Source organism: Phascolarctos cinereus, unplaced genomic scaffold (assembly GCF_003287225.1).
Source record: "Phascolarctos cinereus isolate Bilbo 61053 unplaced genomic scaffold, phaCin_HiC Scaffold_5;HRSCAF=322, whole genome shotgun sequence".
Lineage (NCBI taxonomy): Eukaryota > Metazoa > Chordata > Mammalia > Diprotodontia > Phascolarctidae > Phascolarctos > Phascolarctos cinereus.
Window position 1 is genome coordinate 124,324,188 of NW_027555958.1, and position 20,503 is coordinate 124,344,690.

General features: G+C 38.5%; 1 long non-coding RNA gene and 1 pseudogene across 1 annotated transcript in view; one reads left to right on the forward strand and one right to left on the reverse strand.

Annotated features, from left to right (window-relative positions):
• The window catches only part of LOC144457550 (uncharacterized), a 382,871-nt gene that overhangs the window by 74,383 nt on the left and 287,985 nt on the right, over positions 1–20,503 (reverse strand). The gene's annotated exons all lie outside the window — the stretch shown is intronic.
• LOC110208881 (small ribosomal subunit protein uS2 pseudogene) lies at positions 5,745–6,632 on the forward strand (annotated as a pseudogene).

Here is a 20,503-nt window from a genome sequence, read left to right on the forward strand (position 1 = left end):
AATCCCTTTTGAGCTCTTCCAAGGCCTGGGACTGATTCATATTTTTCTTGGAGGTTTTGGATGTAGGAACTTTGACTTTGTTGTCTTCTGGTTGTATGTTTTTGATCTTCTTTATCAACAAAATAAGATAATATATTCTGACTCTTTTTGCGCTGCTTGCTCGTGATCCCGGCCAATTACTTGAGTTTAAACTCTTTGTTAAGGTAAAAGTCTGTTTCCAATGTGAAGAATGTACTGTCCCAAGCTTTGGGGATTTGTACAGCTGTTTTCAGAGATACTTGTAGGGACCTGTAAATTTTCAGTTCTTCCAAGGTGGTATGATAAGGGGTGAGGTTTTTACTCCTTTGCCAGCCTGTGCTGTGGTTCTATTGGCGACCATAAGCACTCCTTTCTGTCCTGGAACTGTGAACAGGGTTTTCTCTCCACAACCACTACAAGCTCTACCATACCAGTGCTCCTCCTTGCCCCAAGACCACCGCCCAGAACTGTGACCCAGATCCAAGCATTGGCAAAGCAAAGAGATTCCTGCAATCCCCTTCTGATCAGCCACTCGATTCCCCCTTAGTCTGTGAGCCGGAAGCTCAGGAGGCAGCCACTGTCCCAGGGCCAAGCTCTCAGGGAACTGGAGCTGAGACCTGCACTCCTCTCTCAGCACCACAGAAACAGACTTTTCCCACTGACCTTCTCAGTTGTCTTTGGCATTCATGGGTTCAGACATCTGGAAATCACCACAGCTGCTCGTGATTAGTCCTCTGAGGCCTTCTCCAGGTTCACTGTGGCCTGCGCGCCTACGCCACACTGTGCTCCTCTGACAATCCGATGCGATATACCTTTCTGATCAACCATCCAGGTTGTCTTGGGCTGGAAATTTGCTTCACTCAGTCTTTTTGTGGGTTCTGTTGCTTTAGAATTTGATAGAGCCATTTTTTACAGGTATTTGGAGGGGTCTGGGGGAGAGCTCAAGCAAGTCACTGCTTTCACTCCGCCATCTTGGCTCTACCCCAGAACGCATTTTCTTTATACATTCCTGACAATAATTTTAAAAAAAAATTATCCTTAAGCCTAGGCTAGATAAAATAAGAAATGAAATCAAGATGTATTAAACTCCGTAGAAGGAAAAGTTGAAATTGGTAATAACTTAAAATCTTCACTTATCTCAGACTCTGAAAATTCTACTTAAAAATTAAATAGATGAAATAAATGTTATTGTTGTTGTTGTTGTTGTTGTTGAGTCATGCCAACTCTTCATGACCCTATTTGGGGTTTTCTTGGCAAAGATACTGTAGTAGTTTGCCATTTCCTTCTCCAGCTCATTTTGCAAATGAGGAACTGAGACAAACAAGTTTAAATGACTTTCCCAAGGTCACACAGCTAGCAAGTGTCTGAGGTCAAATATGAACTCAGGAAAATGAGTCTTCCTGACTTCAGGCCCAGTCACTGTGCTACCTAGCTGCCTGAAATAAACTATGCTGTTATACAAAATGGTTTTAAGAGGGATATGGCCACACTCAGATTGGAATTTTATAAAAAAAAATTTTTTTGAATTTTATGGCATGAATGAACAGCCACTTATACTTGCAAATAGAGTAATTTTTAGAAACTAGCACCTATTATGACCATTATAAATTAATGAATGCTCCCACAGCATTTGACAGAGTTGCAAATAAATTTCGGGACCTACACATACTAGTATATAAAGTGAGTTTTGCCAAAGCAAGAACCAAACAAAGTTAGATGGAACCATCAAGGAATATATAAAAGGACAGTCATTGAACTCTACCATGGCAGAAGAAAATTGAGAGAGCTATTAAAGAGCTACAGTAAGGCATTGGAAGGCTATATCAATATATAGGTGGTATACAGAGCAGGAAATATGAACAGCATATCACCCAATTAAAATATACACAAGAAAAACATATAGGATGGAATCTAGGAAATATGAGTATAACAGGAAATCTCAATTTCCCTAATAAGTAATTGAAAGCAAAAAAAGATAAAAAGATTAAGGTAATATAAAGAGTCAAAGCAGTGTAAAAATTAAATTATTCAATATCAATTAAAAAAATTTCATTTTAGTGGTTTGAGGAGAAATCATAGAATTTTACACTAAGAATGGCATGGAAACTTTCTGGTTATTTATGCCACCACAAGCAGTCCTATTTAGCAAAAATGCATGTTGGAACAAATTAGAAACAGAAGGCTTTCATATCATTGATATAATGAATGATAGGGCAGTTATGTAAAGGGAGGTCACTGAAATTCTAGTTTTTCTTTAAATCTGTAAAGTGGCATAGTTATCTAAAGATTTTAATTATTGGTTCAAATGCTGCACAGTAGCATATAAATTACTGGTAAGGTACTTAACCAGTATTCTCTCAGACATAAGCTTCATCTCACCTTTCTTAACAGCAGACACTCAAAAATGATGATACTACTGACCCCTCCAAATCTATAAGCATAAGAAAATAATGCTGAGAGAAACAAGGATGTGCCTAAGAATTGCCAAATGTTGCTTCTAAGGTGAAGAGGGAGTCAAGCCAAAATATTTTATTACAATTGATGTACATATACAAATAGACTTTGGCATGTGCCCAAATCACCTAAGATGAAGCCACCCACATGGGAGACACCAAGAACTTACTTCTGTGGGAAGATGCACATTTTAAGTTCTCCTACCACATGCTTGGTATAGCAATTTTTCATTGGCTTCATAGCCAGAACTGACTGTGTCTTTAATCTACCTGACTGAGGCACAGGCACTCTTTCTTTCTAAGTGGTATCTAGAGGTGAAGGACTCATTCACTCACAGCAAGAGTACCAGGCAGTAGGATGGACAAGGAAGGGCCACTTTCTCCTTCCCTCTCACACTCTGTAGCACTGAGAAAAAGCTTGGTGTTTTGGTCCTGTTTTGTTTGTCTTTTTCAGTTCTAGATTCAAGTAATGGAGTCTCAGAGTTGGGAGTTTAGGCCAAGGGGAACTTGGAGCCCAAGAGCACAGGTTGGATATCGCAGGCAACCCAGTAAGGAAGCCACGAGAAGCTAGGGACTCAGGAAACAGGTCCATGGGGGTTTTGGACTTGCAACTTGACAGGCCTAATGCTATATAGGAACTGAGTAAATATCTGAACCTAATCTCTCTCCTTCCTAAGAGACCAAGGTGGAGTAAGAAGGATTATGGCCCCTCAGGTGTTGGGAGTAGAAATATTTATTTGATTCTTCCTGTAACTTTAAAGTAAACATCCCTTTGTAAATTCTAATGACTGTTAAGTGGTAAAATGGACTGGGGGTTAAGCCAATAGAAGAGATGAGATGACCACCCCCCAAAAAAACATATAATAGAAAAGCCTTGGGGGAGGGGAAGAAATGCAACATACCTGGTCCTCAGGCAGTGGGAGCCAAAGTAGTCACTGTTACACATGAATAAAAGTACACTATATTTTTCTACCTAAAACACATTACACTGCTCCTTCATCACTTGGAATATTCTTCTAATAATGTCAAAGTTGACATTTAAAAGTAAATAAAAATAACACTTTCAATGTATGCCAAGGAAAAGACAGAGACCAAAGGCTTCAAGATTGAATCCAAAGGTCAAATTGAAATAAGGACAAGGGCAATATTTATATACATATACCTTTGTTTTCACCAGATAAGACATTGAGCAAAAAGCTATGAGAAAACTTTGACTGCGTATATTCAGAGACTTACTGCCACCCTAAAATCAAAATGTAATTAGAGGAATACATTTGAAGCAGTTATTACTTGTGTGATTCCAGATTTAATATACCTTTTGGTGCTAGAAAATGGACATAAGAGATTTCAAAAGTGTTCAGACAAGACCCATATGATATTAATGAAAAATAGGCCCTATCAACCTAAAAGCAGGTATAGCAAAATTAATACTTCCCTGTAAACAGAAGGAAGATTGATAGACTTTCTCACAACATATGCTAAATAAATAATTAAAAAACTAATGAGATATTTTTGCAACAAGTATGTGTGACTTCAACAAGCAAGAGTAAAAACTAAAACAGTTACACAGCATTAGATGGGTCAAACGTAAACAAAAGTGGTTTGCCTCTAGTTGGAGCCTAGGAATTGGCTAAAATTCAATAACAGAATACAAAGGTCCTACATGGGTCACATCTGCATGATCTTAGCTGACAATATATATCAGCAAAGATGTATCAGAAAAATGGCTGAGTGAAATTATTTTTTAAATCAAGTAAGATAACATATGTAAATTACCTTTCAAACTTTAAAAAGGCATTTAAATGTTAGATATCAGGAATATTATTGTCAATTATTTTGGGAAAAGGAGGGTTTATGCTTGCAATTTAGGATAAAAGCATTGCAATTACAAATTACAGAAGGATTATCCTTAAGAAGTCTAAGCTTGTTTACCACTGCACATTATTCAAGGAAATAATAGAAACTATACATTATCAGCTGAAAAAAATTAGCACCTACTGAATACCTGGCAAAATATAACCTGGTGGCTAGAATTCTATATAACAAACTAGCTATGTTTTATGAAATAACAGAGAACAAATTTTACTAATTAAGCATTACTAATTAAGCATATTACTAATAAAGACCTCAACATATGCTAGAGAACACAAACAATAACCTATTGGAATGGAACCATTATCACAAACAACTGTCATCCACAGTGACCAAGATATAACATTAATCTATTAAAAATTTAAAAACAATAGTTTTAATAGATGCTACCATAAAGTATTTATAAATTCTAAACTACAAAGAATGAAAAGCTTTCAAACTATAGATACCCAACATAGGAGATCGATGTCCTGTGGGAACAGGCTGAAGTACATATCAATGCTGTTATCTTGACTACTACTGAAATTGTGCCAAGACTGACGCTGTATCAGTGAGCCTCCAGAAGAAAAGCTTGCATCAGAATAGTTTTATATAAGTACAAAAAGCAGTTATTTTATCCACCTGTGAAACAGTCCACAGAACATTAAATATACAAGACTATATGGATATTAATTTTTTTTCTGAATTCTATTAGAAAGATGAGAACAAGATTATGGCAACAATAACTGACATTTATATGATATCTTAAAGTTTAGTAAAGGCTTTAAATATATTATCTCATTTGAGACTCACAATGACCCCATGAGGTAATGACAACATGTAAGAGATGTCAAAATATGTACAGACATGAATTATTTCTGACTTGCAACAAGCAATAAAGCAATGTAGCCAATGGAAGCCACCTTTGAGATATTAAGCACCAAAAAAACAACCCCATTACTTTTATGACTTTAAAGTCTGGGCAAACGGCAAAACTAGTTTCTACTTGAGCAAAAAAATAGTTCATATTTTCCTCCTCACCCAAGCCAGAGCTAATAGTCTTAATAATTTTAAATGGCTCCAAAAGTTTCAATTACATTGGATAACCCAAATGGCCCTTCAAAGATAAGTGTTTTTCTGCATATTTGCAGGTTTTCACACACAGGATATGAGGACTATGTGACCTTTTTTATTAAAAATTGTTACGAAATAGTGATAAGGCACAAATGCATTTGGGAAGTCATTTCCTACCTCATTAACTATTTTCTCCTACCCAAGAAAAACCACTGTATGACTATACTCTGGATGCTGACATCAACTCTCCTTGCAAGAACATGGTCCGCTTTTCTGTGCTGCCCCATACAGGGTTCCATAAAGCTTTGCTCTTGGTTTCCGTTGTAACTTCAAAGGGAAACTTTCCCAATGTCCAGAGCCCTAAATGTCTTGCAGATGAAGGAGGAGGATGCCCTCAAATTCCTTGCTGCAGGAACCCATGTGGGTGGCACCAATTCGGACTTACAGATGGAACAGTATATCTACAAAAGAAAGAGTGATGGTATCTACATAATCATTTTGAAGAGAACTTGGGAAAAGCTTCTGCTGGCAGCTTGTGACATTGTTGCCATTGAAAATCCAGCTGATGTCAGTGTCATCTCATCCAGGAACACTGACCAGCGAGCTGTTCTGAAATTTGCTATTGCCACTGGCGCCACACCTACTGCTGGACGTTTCACACCAGGCACTTTCACTAACCAGATCCAGGCAGCTTTCAGGGAGCCTCACTTCTCACTGGTCACTGATCCTCGAGCTGATCACTAGCCTCTTACTGAAATGTTATATGTTAACCTTCCAACCATTGCATTGTGCAATACAGACTCCCCATTTCGACATGTGGATATTGCCATTCCGTTTAACAACAAGGGAGCTCACTCAGTGGGTCTGATGTGGTGGATGCTGGCCCATGAAGTTCTGCGTATGTTTGGTACCATCTCCCGTGATCACCCATGGGAGGTCATGCCTGATCTTTACTTCTACAGGGATCCAGAAGAGGTTGAAAAAGAAGAGCAGGCCACAGCTGAGAAGGCAGTGACAAAGGAGGAGTTCCAAGGTGAATGGACTGCACCTGTCCCAGAATTCACTGCTACTCAACCAGAGGTGGCTGATTGGTCTGAGGGAATACAGGTGCCATCCGTGCCTATTCAGCAGTTCCCTACCAAAGACTGGAGTGCTCAGCCGGCTACGGAGGTGTGGTCGGCGGCTCCTACTGCTCAGGCCACTGAGTGGGTAGGAACTACCACAAAGTGGTCTTAAGTTTTACCCCATGTGTTCTAATAGTGTTGGAAAAATGCTGACGGAAAATAAACATTGGTTTCTTTAAAAAAAAAACATAGTCCACAAAAGTCAGAAGAATTTAAAAATATATATTATTAGCAATTTGAAGAAAACAAAATAGAGCTTACAACAGAGCTCATGAAAAATAAAACCCTCTAATGAGCAACCTTCTCCCCAGAGTCCCATTTAGAATCTCAGTGGCTTATATAAATGCCCAATGCAGCAACACTCTCACTAAGCATTTCTCCATGTAGTATTTTTTTAAGTAGGTAGAATATTCTGTAGTTATATGATCAGCTCTCAGCAGAGGTCTCCGGTAAAGAGTAGGATGCCATCAACATTACTACCTCTTTTGGCTCCTAGGAGATGGTGCTAGGCAGCTCCTCCTCAACACTCAGTATTGGAATTCCCTCTCTAGTCTTGCACAACTCCAGGCAGATGGCATCTTTCTCATTCATGGATTATGCACTATAGCTCTTTAGACCCCAGTAACCTTTGTCATGGATACTGGGCCACTGTGGCTACGGAAAGGGTGGGAGGTGAGAGGGAGATACTTCATGAGCTCTAATAGTCATAGCTCTAAAGGTGCTAAGTGAGGTGCTTTAATCAAGGGGTGCCCTCCCTATGGTTCACTGAATTTTGATCAGAATCCAAGAACATGTTTGTCCTCCCTGTCTATAAGCCGGTACAAGTCATTGGCCCTGGGTTCAGACCTAAATAGTGTCTTCCTCTGAAATGAACAATTTCTACTAGTCTAAGAACTTTAAGAAGCAACTCAGTTTCTTTTTTTTATTAATTTATTTTGATTTATCAACAATCATTTCCATATGTTTTTGAGTTTAAAATTTTTCTCCCCCGTCCTTCCCACCAACTTCCCAAGATGGCACACAATCTCATATAGGCTATACATATACATTCCTGTTAAACATATTTTCACATTAGTGATGTTGTAAATAAGAATTAGAACCAATAGGAGGAATGACAGAAAGAGGAAACAAAACTCAACAGAAGAGAAAAAAATAGCAAATAGTATGCTTCAATCTGCATTCAAATTCCATAGGTCTTTCTTTGAATGTGGATAGCATTTTCCATCATGAGGCCTTTGGAGATGTCTTAGATCCTTGTATTGCTGGGAAGGGACAACTCAATTTCTTTCCAGTTGTATCTCAAGTCCTAACAAATCTCACTGGGAAACTGTTTAAGTTTATTCAAATTACCATTACCATAGCCTGTCACTAGACAAAACTAGGGCAGAGTGAATTGGTAGGAGAAAAGAGGCATTGTAATGGTACACTGAGCTTTGAGAAACAGCACTGAGCTTTGAGTAAACTAGCAGACATGTAGTCAGAGGATCTTGGTTGGAAGTTCGGCTCTACCTCTTGACCTTCAAGTAAGTCATTTAACTTCTTTGGTCTTCGGTGTTTTTCACTTGTAAAATGAGAAGGTTGGACCAGGTGACCTCTGAGGCTCTTTCCGGTTTTAAGTCTATGAAGCTATGAGCCTTGTGGCCCCCATCCTTTCCCCAATCTAGAAGAGTGTAAGTGAGGAGGAAGGAGAAGCAGAATCCACTACAGTTACATAATCCTAAATGGGATCAATGCTTGAAAAATTATCCCATACTGTTGAAAATTCAGTCAGGCTATTAAAAGACAAATGTTCACTTTAAGCTGTAGCTGTTGTAGGTCTGCCTTAAATTCCACAGCTAGGGCTTTAGGATGTAGACCATTATAAATGTCCAACTTTGGTCGATTAAAAAAAAAACTTTCAGGATGGAACAGAAATTGAACTGTTTAGTAAGGGAAATGTCTACTTTATAAAAATGAAAGGGAAAAAAGAAACTCAGTAACTGCGTAGCTATTATATTGGCAAAACGCACATCTCAAAAGCTCTTTCACTTCTAGGAAGCTATCAGGGGGCCTACATGGAAAACTGTCCCTGCCAGGGAATGGCAAGAAGGTTAGACATGACTGAAGATGGACTGGGAGATTTCTAAAATTCAAGTTAAAAACTTAATTCACTTGGGAAAAAAGTACTTGCCTATAAGGGCAATGAAGAGATAAATGTAATGCAGACCACTTCCACTGGAGGCATGGAGAAAGGAGGCAAGTCATATAAAGAATAGGGTCCGGAGGAAAGAAAATTAATTCTTTACCAATTGTTTCCACATAAAGCATTGACTATGCTAAGTCGGCATATACCAATTTAGGCAGATATCTAATAAGTACGGAGATTTACTTCTTTGTCTATGAAAACTATACCACACATAGAAACACGTAAAAAAAAGATTGCTACAAATTGATTTTTACTTCCACAGTTCTAGTATAATATTTAGCACGAATATATCTTCTCATATGAAAACAATCTCATGGAATAGGGTTAATTTCTTTGACAGAAAGACTGCTCAAAGACTCCTAGACCCATGTATGTATTAATCACCAGTGGAGCCTTTTAAAAAATACGAACTGGAAAGAATGTTTACTTGAAAGAAATATTTACATTGACAGTGCTGCTGAAGCCAATACTGATAACTCATTCATCCAGCACTTTAAGGTTTGCAAAATACTTTGCATACATTTTATTATTCCTGCTAAATTCAGACTTATGGGAGCCACTTATTACATATATGATTTTGGGCAAGTCATTTAATTTCTTTTGGCCTTGATTTCCTCATCTGTAAAATGAGGAGCTTGATCTAGATGACTTTTGAGGTCCTTTCTAGATCTAGTTGTATGATCCTATGACAACTCCATGAGGTAGGTGCTATTATTATTTCCATTTCAAAGATGAGAAAAAACTAAGGTCCATAGAGGCTAAGTGACTTTCTTGGTCACACAGGTAGCATCTGAAGGGAATACCAACCTAGATCGAAGTTTATTCATCTCTAAAATGAGAGTATTGGACAATGTGGTCCTGAGGTCCCTTCCAGTTCTCAATCTATGATCTATAATCCTGTGATCTTCGTCCATAATGCTATACTACCTCTCTACTGTCTACTATCAACATAGTAAATCTAGATATGTATACAATGAGTAATATGCCAGGGATTAATCTACAATAACTTAATAAAAGGAGAACTTATTCAATTAAGGCTACGAATATGATAAAAAAGATTTAGAATCATAGAATTTTAGAACTGGAAAAGACATCAGAGATAAGCTAGTCTTATCATTCCATTTAGAAATGAAGAAACTAAGACACAGAATGTTTAATTGACTTGTCCCAGGCTCTTGTTGTTGTTGTTGTTAAGTTGTCTCAGTTGTGTCCAACTCTTTGTGACCCCATTTGGGGTTTTCTTGGCAAAGATGCTGGAGTGGCTTGCCATTTAATCCTCTAGCTCATTTTAAGTTGAGGAAACTGAAGTAAAGAGGCTTAAGTGACTTTCCCAAGGTCACAGCTCGAAAGTGTCTGAGGCCAGATTTAAACTCAGGAAGATGAGACACTCCTGACTCAAGGTTCAGCACTCTATCCACTTTGTTAAATAGCTCTCCCAGGCTCTATAGCATGGCATGTCAATTCTAAAGTCAGGCATCCTGACACTAAGATCTATGCACTTTCCACCATCTCACACTACCTTTTGATGGGTAACCACATTATGTGTTTGATTTCCTGATTTTTATTTTTTTTTTGTTGACTTCTGAAAAGAAGCACACATTGATATGCACCTTTGTGCCTTTGGGAGTTTAGTGTTCACTCTAGCTCAACCCAATGTCAAAAAGGCCTTTGTAAAGTAAGAAACCCAAAATGGCAAAGTTATGAACTAGCATGATGTTTGCCAATGGATGGGGCAGGGGGATATGGAGATGGTGGGGTGGTAGGTACCACAGGGGAAAAGAAAACCTCCTCCTGTAATGCTGCAATCTTCGAAGCCAAGACTTATATCACTGATTTTTTTTTTAATCTTAGTTTGTACAAATACCAGATTTGAAGCTGTCTACAAGACCAGGGTTTTTTTTTCCTGCATTAACCAAACTTGGTCTATTCAGCCTTATATAGAAATGACTGGACTAGTTATATTTTTTAAATGAAATGGAGAAAAGAAATTTTGGGCCAAATCAAATTTTATGTTTCCGTTTCTTCCAAATTATTTTCAGACCCAAGCAAAGGCAAACCACACATAAGGACTGTACATGGCAATGTAGCCGAAACCTGAGTATGCATTGGAAGGTGGGATATGGGCTTGGGGTATTTTTAGCCACAAAGTATGGGAACCACAAATGTATGTAAACTACACATACACACACACACACACACACCTGCCTGGACTTTTCCAAGGAATTTTGTTTTACTGCTGTTAAAAAAAAAAAGTTGACCACAAAAAGTTGGCTGTCTGAGAATCTATAATCCAGTAAAACCATATGGAAAGTTCAGGCTCCTTTACATGCTTAGATTTACCAACTCTGTGGACTTTCTCAAAGCTACAAATACAACAAACATCAACGGGCAAAGTTTCCTGTGTCTAGCCAACGCATACTAGGCAGAGATGAAAATAAATCCCCATGCCTTCCTGCCTCCCTCCAAGAATCCAGTTGAAAGATTGCTGCCCCTAGAGAGACAGTTAGCCTCTGAGAAGGAAGTTACTTCTCCTATGATCTCTGGGGCCTTGTTGGCTCTGTCAAACAGCAGGGCTGAGAGACGTGTGCCATCAAACCAAGGGTAAAGGTCCAGGTTCAATTTCTTGCTATGGAGCTATTCATTTCTCTTCCTAAGCCAAAGGCAACTAGAAAGCAGGGGTATTTGAAGTTTTCTTCCCAGCTACATTTTTTTCAGTTTTGAATCACACTAATTTGCCTGTAGAGATCTAGACCTCTAGTTCCTTATAAGTATTTGGAATCTTTCATTCTGCCAGCACACACACACACACACACACACACACACACACACACACACACACACACATCTTTACTAGCCAACTCTTTCCCAGTGAGATATACTCAGAGTAAAAATAAATAGTGAGCATGATTTTTCACTCTTCCCTCCACAAACAGCCCACATCAGACATCACCATGTTACATACATAGGGCTTTAGAGACGTCGTATCTCTGGTTTCCTGGAGATATGATGAGTGGCTATTCTAAGATGGGTGTTTCTGTGCTCTGGGACGGTTATGTCTGCATGTCTGTGTGTATCTATGTGTGCAATACTGCTGGAAGAAATTAAGTTTCATTAGTTGTTATCCAGCTCATACAGATCTGAGGCCAGTGATTCTCAGTCTAGATGTGGGAAGAGTTTGGTTGACTTCAGAGCACCTCTTTGTGAGGAGACAATTCTCAGATTGACTTTAAAAACAGTGCTGTACAAAAGGTCATGAAAGGGGAAAGGTTTTTATTGTTTGTGGAGGGAAGGTTAAAAAGATGTTTTGTAGCTATTGTTCTTACTATGTAATGTTTTTGCTAAGAGCTAATTGTGTTTATTGACTGATCGTTCAAGGGAAGCACATTGGCGAAGGCACATGAGTTAGAGTTTCAGGCGTGGGTACACACAGGATGCCTGCCTTGACCCTTGAAGTACCAGCTTCCGTCTAGCGACCCGATATTTGAGTCTAAGAACAATTTGGGCAACCAAAGTGGGTGTTGTTATTGTTGAGTCATTTCAGTCATGTCTGACTCTTCTGGACCAAATTTGGGGTTCTCTTGGCAAAGATACTGGAATGGTTTGCCATTCCCTTCTTCAGATCATTTTACAGATGAGGAACTGAGGCAGACAGGGTTAAATGACTTGCCCAGGGTCACAGAGCTAGTAAATATCTGAGGCTGGATTTGAACTCATAAGGGTAAGTCTTCCTAATTCCAGGCCCAACACTCTGTCCCCTGCACCATCCAGCTGTCCCTAGAGTGGGTGCTGCCTATAAACTGTCTGAGAAGCCCGGTTGTGTCCATGCATCCAGAAAGGCAGGAGATTCTTCCTTTCCTTCCTGTATACAACTAGCCCTCTTAAAGCTCCTCACCACAGACGAATAATTTCCTCTGTCTGAACCTGTTTTCTCATCTGTAAACTGAGAGCAATAATACTTACTTCACAAGATTTTTGTGAGGAAAATTCTTTGCTGAGAGACTATAAGCTCCATGAGGACAAGATTATGCTTTACCTGTAAATTTTATATTTCTGCCGCTGCCTAACAGTATTCTTTATGAGAAAAGTGCTTAAGTGTTTTTTTCTTGTTTTCAGTTTGGAGAGTAATTGAGTCAATTACCAATCCGAACAAATTGTTGTATTTCCAGGAACCTTTACATTTGATAAATGTTAGCATATTTCTTGAAGACAGACTCCGAACTATCGTGAACACCATTCCAAATCTGAATACACTGGAGACACAAAAAGGCAGCATATTTTTCATTAGAGTGTATACAAAGGGAATTTTATCCATTTGTTTTTAAAGGTGGGCATTCATTGATTACTCAGTGATGAAGGGCATTATTTTTATTTGTGGGATCACAGTTCTAAAGCTAGAAGCGACATTAGTGACCGACTGGTCCAACCCTCTCATTGTACGTAAGAAGAAACTGAGGCCCAGAATAGTAAGTAAATAATTTGCCTGAAGTCACATAGGCAGTAGGCATCAGAAATAGAATTGAGGCCAAGTCTTCTGACTCTAGAGCAAGTATTCTTTCCATTGTACCACAAGCATAATACTCACACATAATACAATAATCCTTACTTTATAAGTAAAAGAAGGTATCACACACCAAAATGGTGATGCCTTAGGATGGGAGGCCGCCAAACTGCCTCAGGAGGGACAAACTGGCCCAGGAGAGAAAAATGAGCATTGCAAAGCTCCCATGCCAATCAATGGTAGTATTGGGCTAATGACTGGCTGCTACACTTCTAGTCTGAGAGAGGGAGATCTAATTTCAAAAGAGGGAAAGAGGGAAGGGAAAGGAAAAGGGAAAAGAAAAGAAATGACTCCAGTTCAACAGATACTCTTCCTTTTCGATCCAGGTATGATGAAGAAACTTGATTAGCAGCCTTAAATGTGCTAAAATCGTAGTATAAACAAAATATCCCAAGAAAAAGAAGGAAAAAGGCTAGAAAGATAAGGAAGATTAAAATTAACTTTTAACAATGATTTCAAAAAGTTTAGAGAAATGAACGGAATGACTAAAGTAGAGATAATCTGGAAGTGAAAGAGGCCAGGGGAGCTTTGATTAGTGGTGTCAAACTCAAATAGAAATGAGGATCACTAAACCATACATAAGGATTCCCATGTGCCACATCTTGCTTAGAAAACCACATATTAATAATATCTATGTTTTATTAGTTTTTATTTATTTTTTAAATTATTTGTCAAGTACATTTTAATATGGTTCTTCCATTTTAGAATATCGTGGGGCACCATGGGCCTACTGGCCGAATGTTCAGCACTTCTGAGGTATCAAACTTGAAGTCCAATATTTACTAAGTCTAAGTGAACCTGGAAGGCATTCTAAAGAAGACTGTAGGACATTATGCAAATGCAGCTTAGAGCCATAAGTTGGATAACAACTGAAGTGATATACCAAACCATACCAGAAAAAGCCTTTAGTGGAGGACGGTTAAAGGTTTACTTCGCAATTTCAAAATATATCTGTCACTGAACTTGACAACTAAAACTATAAAACTGAACAACAATGAGCTGATTAACAAAGAAATGGAGGTAACATTGTCCTTGGCCAAATCACTTGGGCTCCCTGTGCCTCAGTTTGTTCATGGGGGCATTGAATGAGATGATCTCTAGCATCTTGTCTCAGCTCAAAAATTCAGTAATCCAAGAGCTTTATGCTGGGGGGGGGGGCGGATAAAGAGTCAAAGAATACTAAAAGATCCTGGCAAATTAAATACAGTGTCAGTAAGTATAAAAGTCAAACAAAGGTCTATGTGGTATCCAACGTTCTTTATAGCTATGAGACTTGGAGCTGTTACAGATGGTGCATCCAGCTTCTTGCAATTTCACCTACATCATAGAAACCGAAGGTAATATTCAATAGTAAGAAATGTTATAGTACGTAGTCAGCAGGCAAACGGTGTTTACTGTATCCCAGTTCTACAGAAGCTTCTGTAGTAGACAGATGTCAGAAAAATAACTGGTGACTTCTTTACAGGTTGTTCAATCAAAGTATCCACAAACTAAACAGGTAACAGTTGTACTACACTGCTGATGCATATCTGAAGGATGCAGGATCTGGCTGCAATATAGTAAAAAAATAATAGCAGAAATTGGGTTAATGTGTCACACAAGAATCAGGATTTATTTCAAGAAAGTTGGACTGGGTTCAAACCTAAGTTCTTTACCTTACTACCTGTGTACTTCTGGAAGAGTCTATTAACCCTCTGGATTTCAACTTCCTCACCTGTAAAACCAGAGGGTTGGACTAGATGACCTTTAAGGTCCCTTCTAGCTCTAAATCTATGCTTCTGTGCTTACAGTGCACAGAAATCCACAAAATTTAAGAAAGTCATTTTTCATGCCCTGAGTGAGTCTGAAGTCTAGGAGATAGGACACTAATACAAATATGTGTAATATGTAATGTTACATTATAATTGCATTAGAGAGGGAAAAACCCAAAGTTAAATAGGAGGTCTGAAGAAAGTCAAGGTCAAGGTTGGCAGAGGTCATTATGAAGCAGAGTTCAAGCTATATTAACATATTTTGGAGGTGGAAAGAAACTTAGGGATGATGTCATAAATAGCAACTCAGATGATTTTGTATCTGTCCCCAGTGCTTAGCATAGTGCCTGGCATGTAGAAAGCAGCTAATAAAGGCTTATTGATTGATTTTTTTGATTACTGATTAATCTAGCCCCCTCCTGCCTTTCCAGTTTTCTTATACCTTACTTCCCAATACGTACTCTTTGATCCAGTAACACTGGCCTCCTGGCTGTTCTAGGAACAAAATAATCTCTTGGCTTTTGGCATTCTTTCTGGCTGCCCACTTTCCCCAATACCTGAAATGCTCTCCCTCCTCTGTTCCAACCTCTCTGGCTTCCTTTAAGTTCTGACTCAAATCCCACCTTCTACAGGAAGCCTTCCCCAACCCCTCTTAATTCCAGTCACTTCCCTCTATTATTTCCTATTTTTTTCTGTATATAGCTTGCTTTGTGTGTGTGTGTGTGTGTGTGTGTGTGTGTGTGTGTGTGTGTGTATACACGTTGTCTCCTCCACTAGATAGCAAGTACTTTGAAGGCAGAGACTGTATTTTGCCTCTTTTTATATCCCCATCACTTGGCACAATGCCTGACACATGGTGCCTAATAAATGTTTATTGATTGATTGAAAACAAGTGCTATTCTCATACAAAGATGAAAGGGTGGATAGCAGCACTATAGCTGTTAGAAAAACCTATTCTAGTCTAGACTATATACATACGGTAATTTTCTCATAAATATAGAGTTAGAAGGGTTCTCGGAGTCCATCTTGCCATCCCCCTCATTTTAGAAGTCAGGATGTTAACATCCAGGGAATTAAATGATGCAACCACCCAGAAAGCCTCAAAGGTGGGACTTGAACACCGGTCCCCTAACTCCAAAGGCAGTGGTCTTTCCCTTGTACTGCACCACCTTCCAAATAATTAAAAATTAATTAACTAACTTGTTTGAGCAGGGTTGTAAATGATGGATTGGAGAGAGCAGGAAGTGTGTTGTACATGGAAGATCATTGAATTTGGACTCAAAATATCTGAGATCACCTTGACTTTGCTACTTGGTATCCAGGTGACTTAAGGTCTCTGAGCCTCCATTTTCTCTTCTGTAGCATTAAGAAATGTTATTAAGTAGCCTTTATTGTCAGCTGTAGCTCTAACAGTTCATGAGACTTGAGACTGGTGGCTGGACTAGTTGTTAAGTGGCTAGTGATACTGGCCAGAGGTAATAAGGACCTGGACAAGGGTGATTATAACAGCAGTGGCAAAGTGGAACCAATTGAAAAGAAAATTACAAAGGAAGAACTGATGAAACTTGATGACTGCCTAGACATGAAAATGGGGGAAGAGGAAGAAGAGTCAAACGTGAATATAAATTTTAAATTCTAACTGGCTGAACTAAGTGTTCTCACCAGAAAAAGAGAAGTTAGGGAACAAAGCAGGTTATTTGGGTTAAGTGACTTGCCCAGGGTCACACAGCTAGTAAGTGTCAAGTGTTTGGTCTGGAACCAGATTTGAACTCAGGTCCTCCTGACCTCAGGGGAGAGCAGGTTATTTGGGAAAAGGGGAAAAAAATGACCAATGAATGCAGAATCAGAAGACCTGAGTTTAAACCTCAGCTCTGCTGGTTAATATTTGCTTGACCTTGAGCAAGTTACATAAACTCTGAGAGGCTCAGTTTCCATATTAGTAAGAGAAGACTAGATGATCTGTGAGGTCACCTCCAACTCTAAAATCTCTAATCCTATGAATATATAACTGGAGATATCTAGGAAACAATTGGAAATATAGAACAGGAATGGAGAAGATCTGGAAATCAGCATATTCTTAGGACTGGTCTAGATGAAGACACCAAGGGAGAGAGTAAAGAAAGAAAAGAGAAGAGTGGCAAAGACAGAATATTGGTAGATACCTGTGTTTTCAAAGGCTGGAAGAAGATGAGAGAGGAGTCAGTGAAGAAACTTTCAGAGATGGGAGGTTAACCATGAGAATGCTGTACCATAGAAGCCAAAGATCCTAGGACCAGAGATGTGTCACTTCAAGAACTTTAGCAATCATCTCATCAGCTCCATTCCCTTAATTTAACAAATGAGAAAATCAAGGCTTAGGAGGAGATAGAATGGAAGGGGAGGGTTTGGAGTTAATAGTATCAAATGTTACAGAAAGGTCAAAGATGGTGAGGAAAAGAAAGATGACAAGAAAAAAAAATCTGCTGAACTGATTTTTTAAAAAGTCATTTTGTCTTTAGCATCCTTGGACATACAAGTCTCGGTAAGATGGTGAGGAGGTATGCCATATTACTATGGGTTAAGAATTGAGTGGATGGCAAGGGAATTGGGGATAATAATTATACACAACACTTTCTAGAAGTTTGGACATGAAGAGGAAGAGAGAAAGAGAAAATGCTAACTTGGTGAAGTGATAAGGTCCAAAGGTATTTGCTTTTCAAATAGTGTGAGGGAAACTTGAATATCTTTGTAGAAAGAAGATAATGAGGCAAGAAAGCAGAAGAGATTGAAAACACATGAGAAGGGGAGAGGTGATAAATGGAGTAGGGCAAAGGGAAGGAAATTTGGTTTTTGCTTTCTTTGGACTTCCTACAGTTACTAACACAATGCTGGGCACATAGGCGCTCAATAAATATTTGCTGACTGAATGACTCAGTACATGTATATGATATGAGAAAACTCTAATATTCATGATATTAGAATGGAATTAAGCTCATACCATATTTTCCATTGTAATACCATATGCAGTTTGGCACCAATATATTTATATCATCTATAAGCATATAAAAATACACTTACATATATATATTTCAGTGCCATATGTATATATGCATCCTCTCCCACACATGTGGATAAATATAATTGACTAAACTGTATCAAACAAAAGGTGGCACAATAATGGAAAATGCACACACATAAAAATTTTGTATGTAGATATATGCATATGTGTACACGTGAATGTACATATGTATACATGTACTGCATTGTGCAAATATGTGCACACGTATAAAACTGTTTGGCATGTTGGATTAGGAATCAGGAAGAATGAGTTCAAGGCCTGTTTCTGAACCTTCTGACCTTGTTACTCTGGGCAAGTCACTACACCTCTTAATGTCCCTAGATAATTTTCTATAAATTGCATAGAACTGTCCGTTTGAATTGACAGAGACAGTTCCTCACTGGGAACTGCCTGCACCAATGAACCAAAGATTCTATAGAAGCGTGTGTGTATATGTATATGTGTTATACAATTATATTTTATGTATGTGAATAATACATACATACATACATACATACATACATACATACATACATACATACATATAGACATACATATACAGTCACAATCCACATTTCAGTCCATAGGATAACATAAATAAGAGATTTTGGAAAAAGTACATTTAAGTGCAGTTATGACAGCAGTGGGAGAAAAATATGCTTTCCAACCTCAAGCATTTGCTAATTTTTTATATCAAATTACTCAGGAAGGCTTCAAATTAAATGTGATGCATGAAGTTGGTTTTACCTACTGAAAGCTTTGTGACAGACTGTTATGAAGACATACACCAGAAAATGTACTAGGTGTGCCCCACCCCAATTATACCCATTTTACTCCCTGAAATTGACTCCATACAATCCAAAATACTTTCGTTGTTTTGTTGTGGTTGTTATTTTATATAGAGGGAGAGCCAAGACCAGAAATAGACTTGTAATGATAATTATAGCATTCCAAGTATCATTGTAATAAGTCCATTTACTAAGTGATTAGGAAATAGTAATGAGTGATGTATGTTCCATTATATGCAAATGTGTTAATAGAAGGCCAGAGTCAAACACCATGCTATCACCATATCTAACAAGATTACTATTTAATTGTTTTCAACTTCTTTTTTTGTTCTTTGTCCTCATGACCTAGACTGTTGCAATAGCCTTGTAACTGGTTTTCCCAATTCAATATCTTACCCAGGGGCCTGCTGGTGAATGTTTAACAATCGGCTCTCCAAATGAACATGACAGACTTTTAAGTTTAATCTGATTATTAACATTTTCTCCATCACTTTCTTGGTTTCCAGGAGCAAGTAGGAGACAAGTTTAACCCACGCCCTGCATTACCACTCCAATATTTCTATATAATATCATGTTAGTATAGCACAATTTGTAACTATAGCAGAAGGAGCCCAAATGGGATTGCAAGCCAGAGAATGCCATGGGTGCTTATTGCCTACTCAAGGACTGAAGGGAATAGATTTCTAAAGTGGAGAAAAATGCTAGTAATGGTATTCATGTGACCCCAATGGCTAAGGCTAATGTATTGCTATCATTACAGACTATGTTCTGGGAGCAGGCACTAGGTAAGACTAAAAGTAATAATACAGAGTAATGGTTATTGTGGTCTGGTGCTCCTATGTAACTCGTGTGTGTGTGTGTGTGTGTGTGTGTGTGTGTGTGTGTGTGTGTCCATGTGTATACAGCATTGGTTGCCAATATTCTTAGATGATTAATTGCGTGCATGAGTTGTGTCTCTGCCCCTCTGTGTCTGTAACTAACTTGTATAGGTCCAGAGTCCACATCCAAATACTAACATGAAGAGAGCTAAATGACTTTGCAATCATTCCCCAGTGGATGTCCTTAATTCAGCTTACTGCTGTATATCTGACTGTGCTGGTTGAGTCCCTTCTACCATTCTTTAAAGACCTGCTCCACTGGGGTCATGGGTATGTGACATACAACTGAAGACGCCAAGGTCATCCACTGCATCCTGGGCCATCACCAGTCATCCTAACTTTTGTCTTGCCACTGGACTTTGATGACTCTTGAAGAGAGAGGGAAGCTAACGACTTTGTACAACTCTGCCTCACTTACATCCAATTCACACTCAAGTCAAGATATCACTCACATCACCCATGATATCTTTAAAAATGAAGAATGAACAACATGTAACACACTACTAGATTAACTTTCCTAATGTGCAGTTCTGATTATACGATCATAGCTTTAGAGCTTAAGGAGATCTTAGGGATTACTGAATCCAACTCTCTTATATTATAGATAATGAAACAAAGCTCAGAGAGGTTAAATATAACTTCCCCAATGTTACATAGGTAGGAAATAGCTGAGAGAGGATTTGGACCCAGATCTTATGACTTCAAGCCCATAACTATTTTTTCCCTTATATCATGCTACCAATCTTGTCACTTTCCTGTCACTCTCAAAAAAAACTCTCTGTCTCC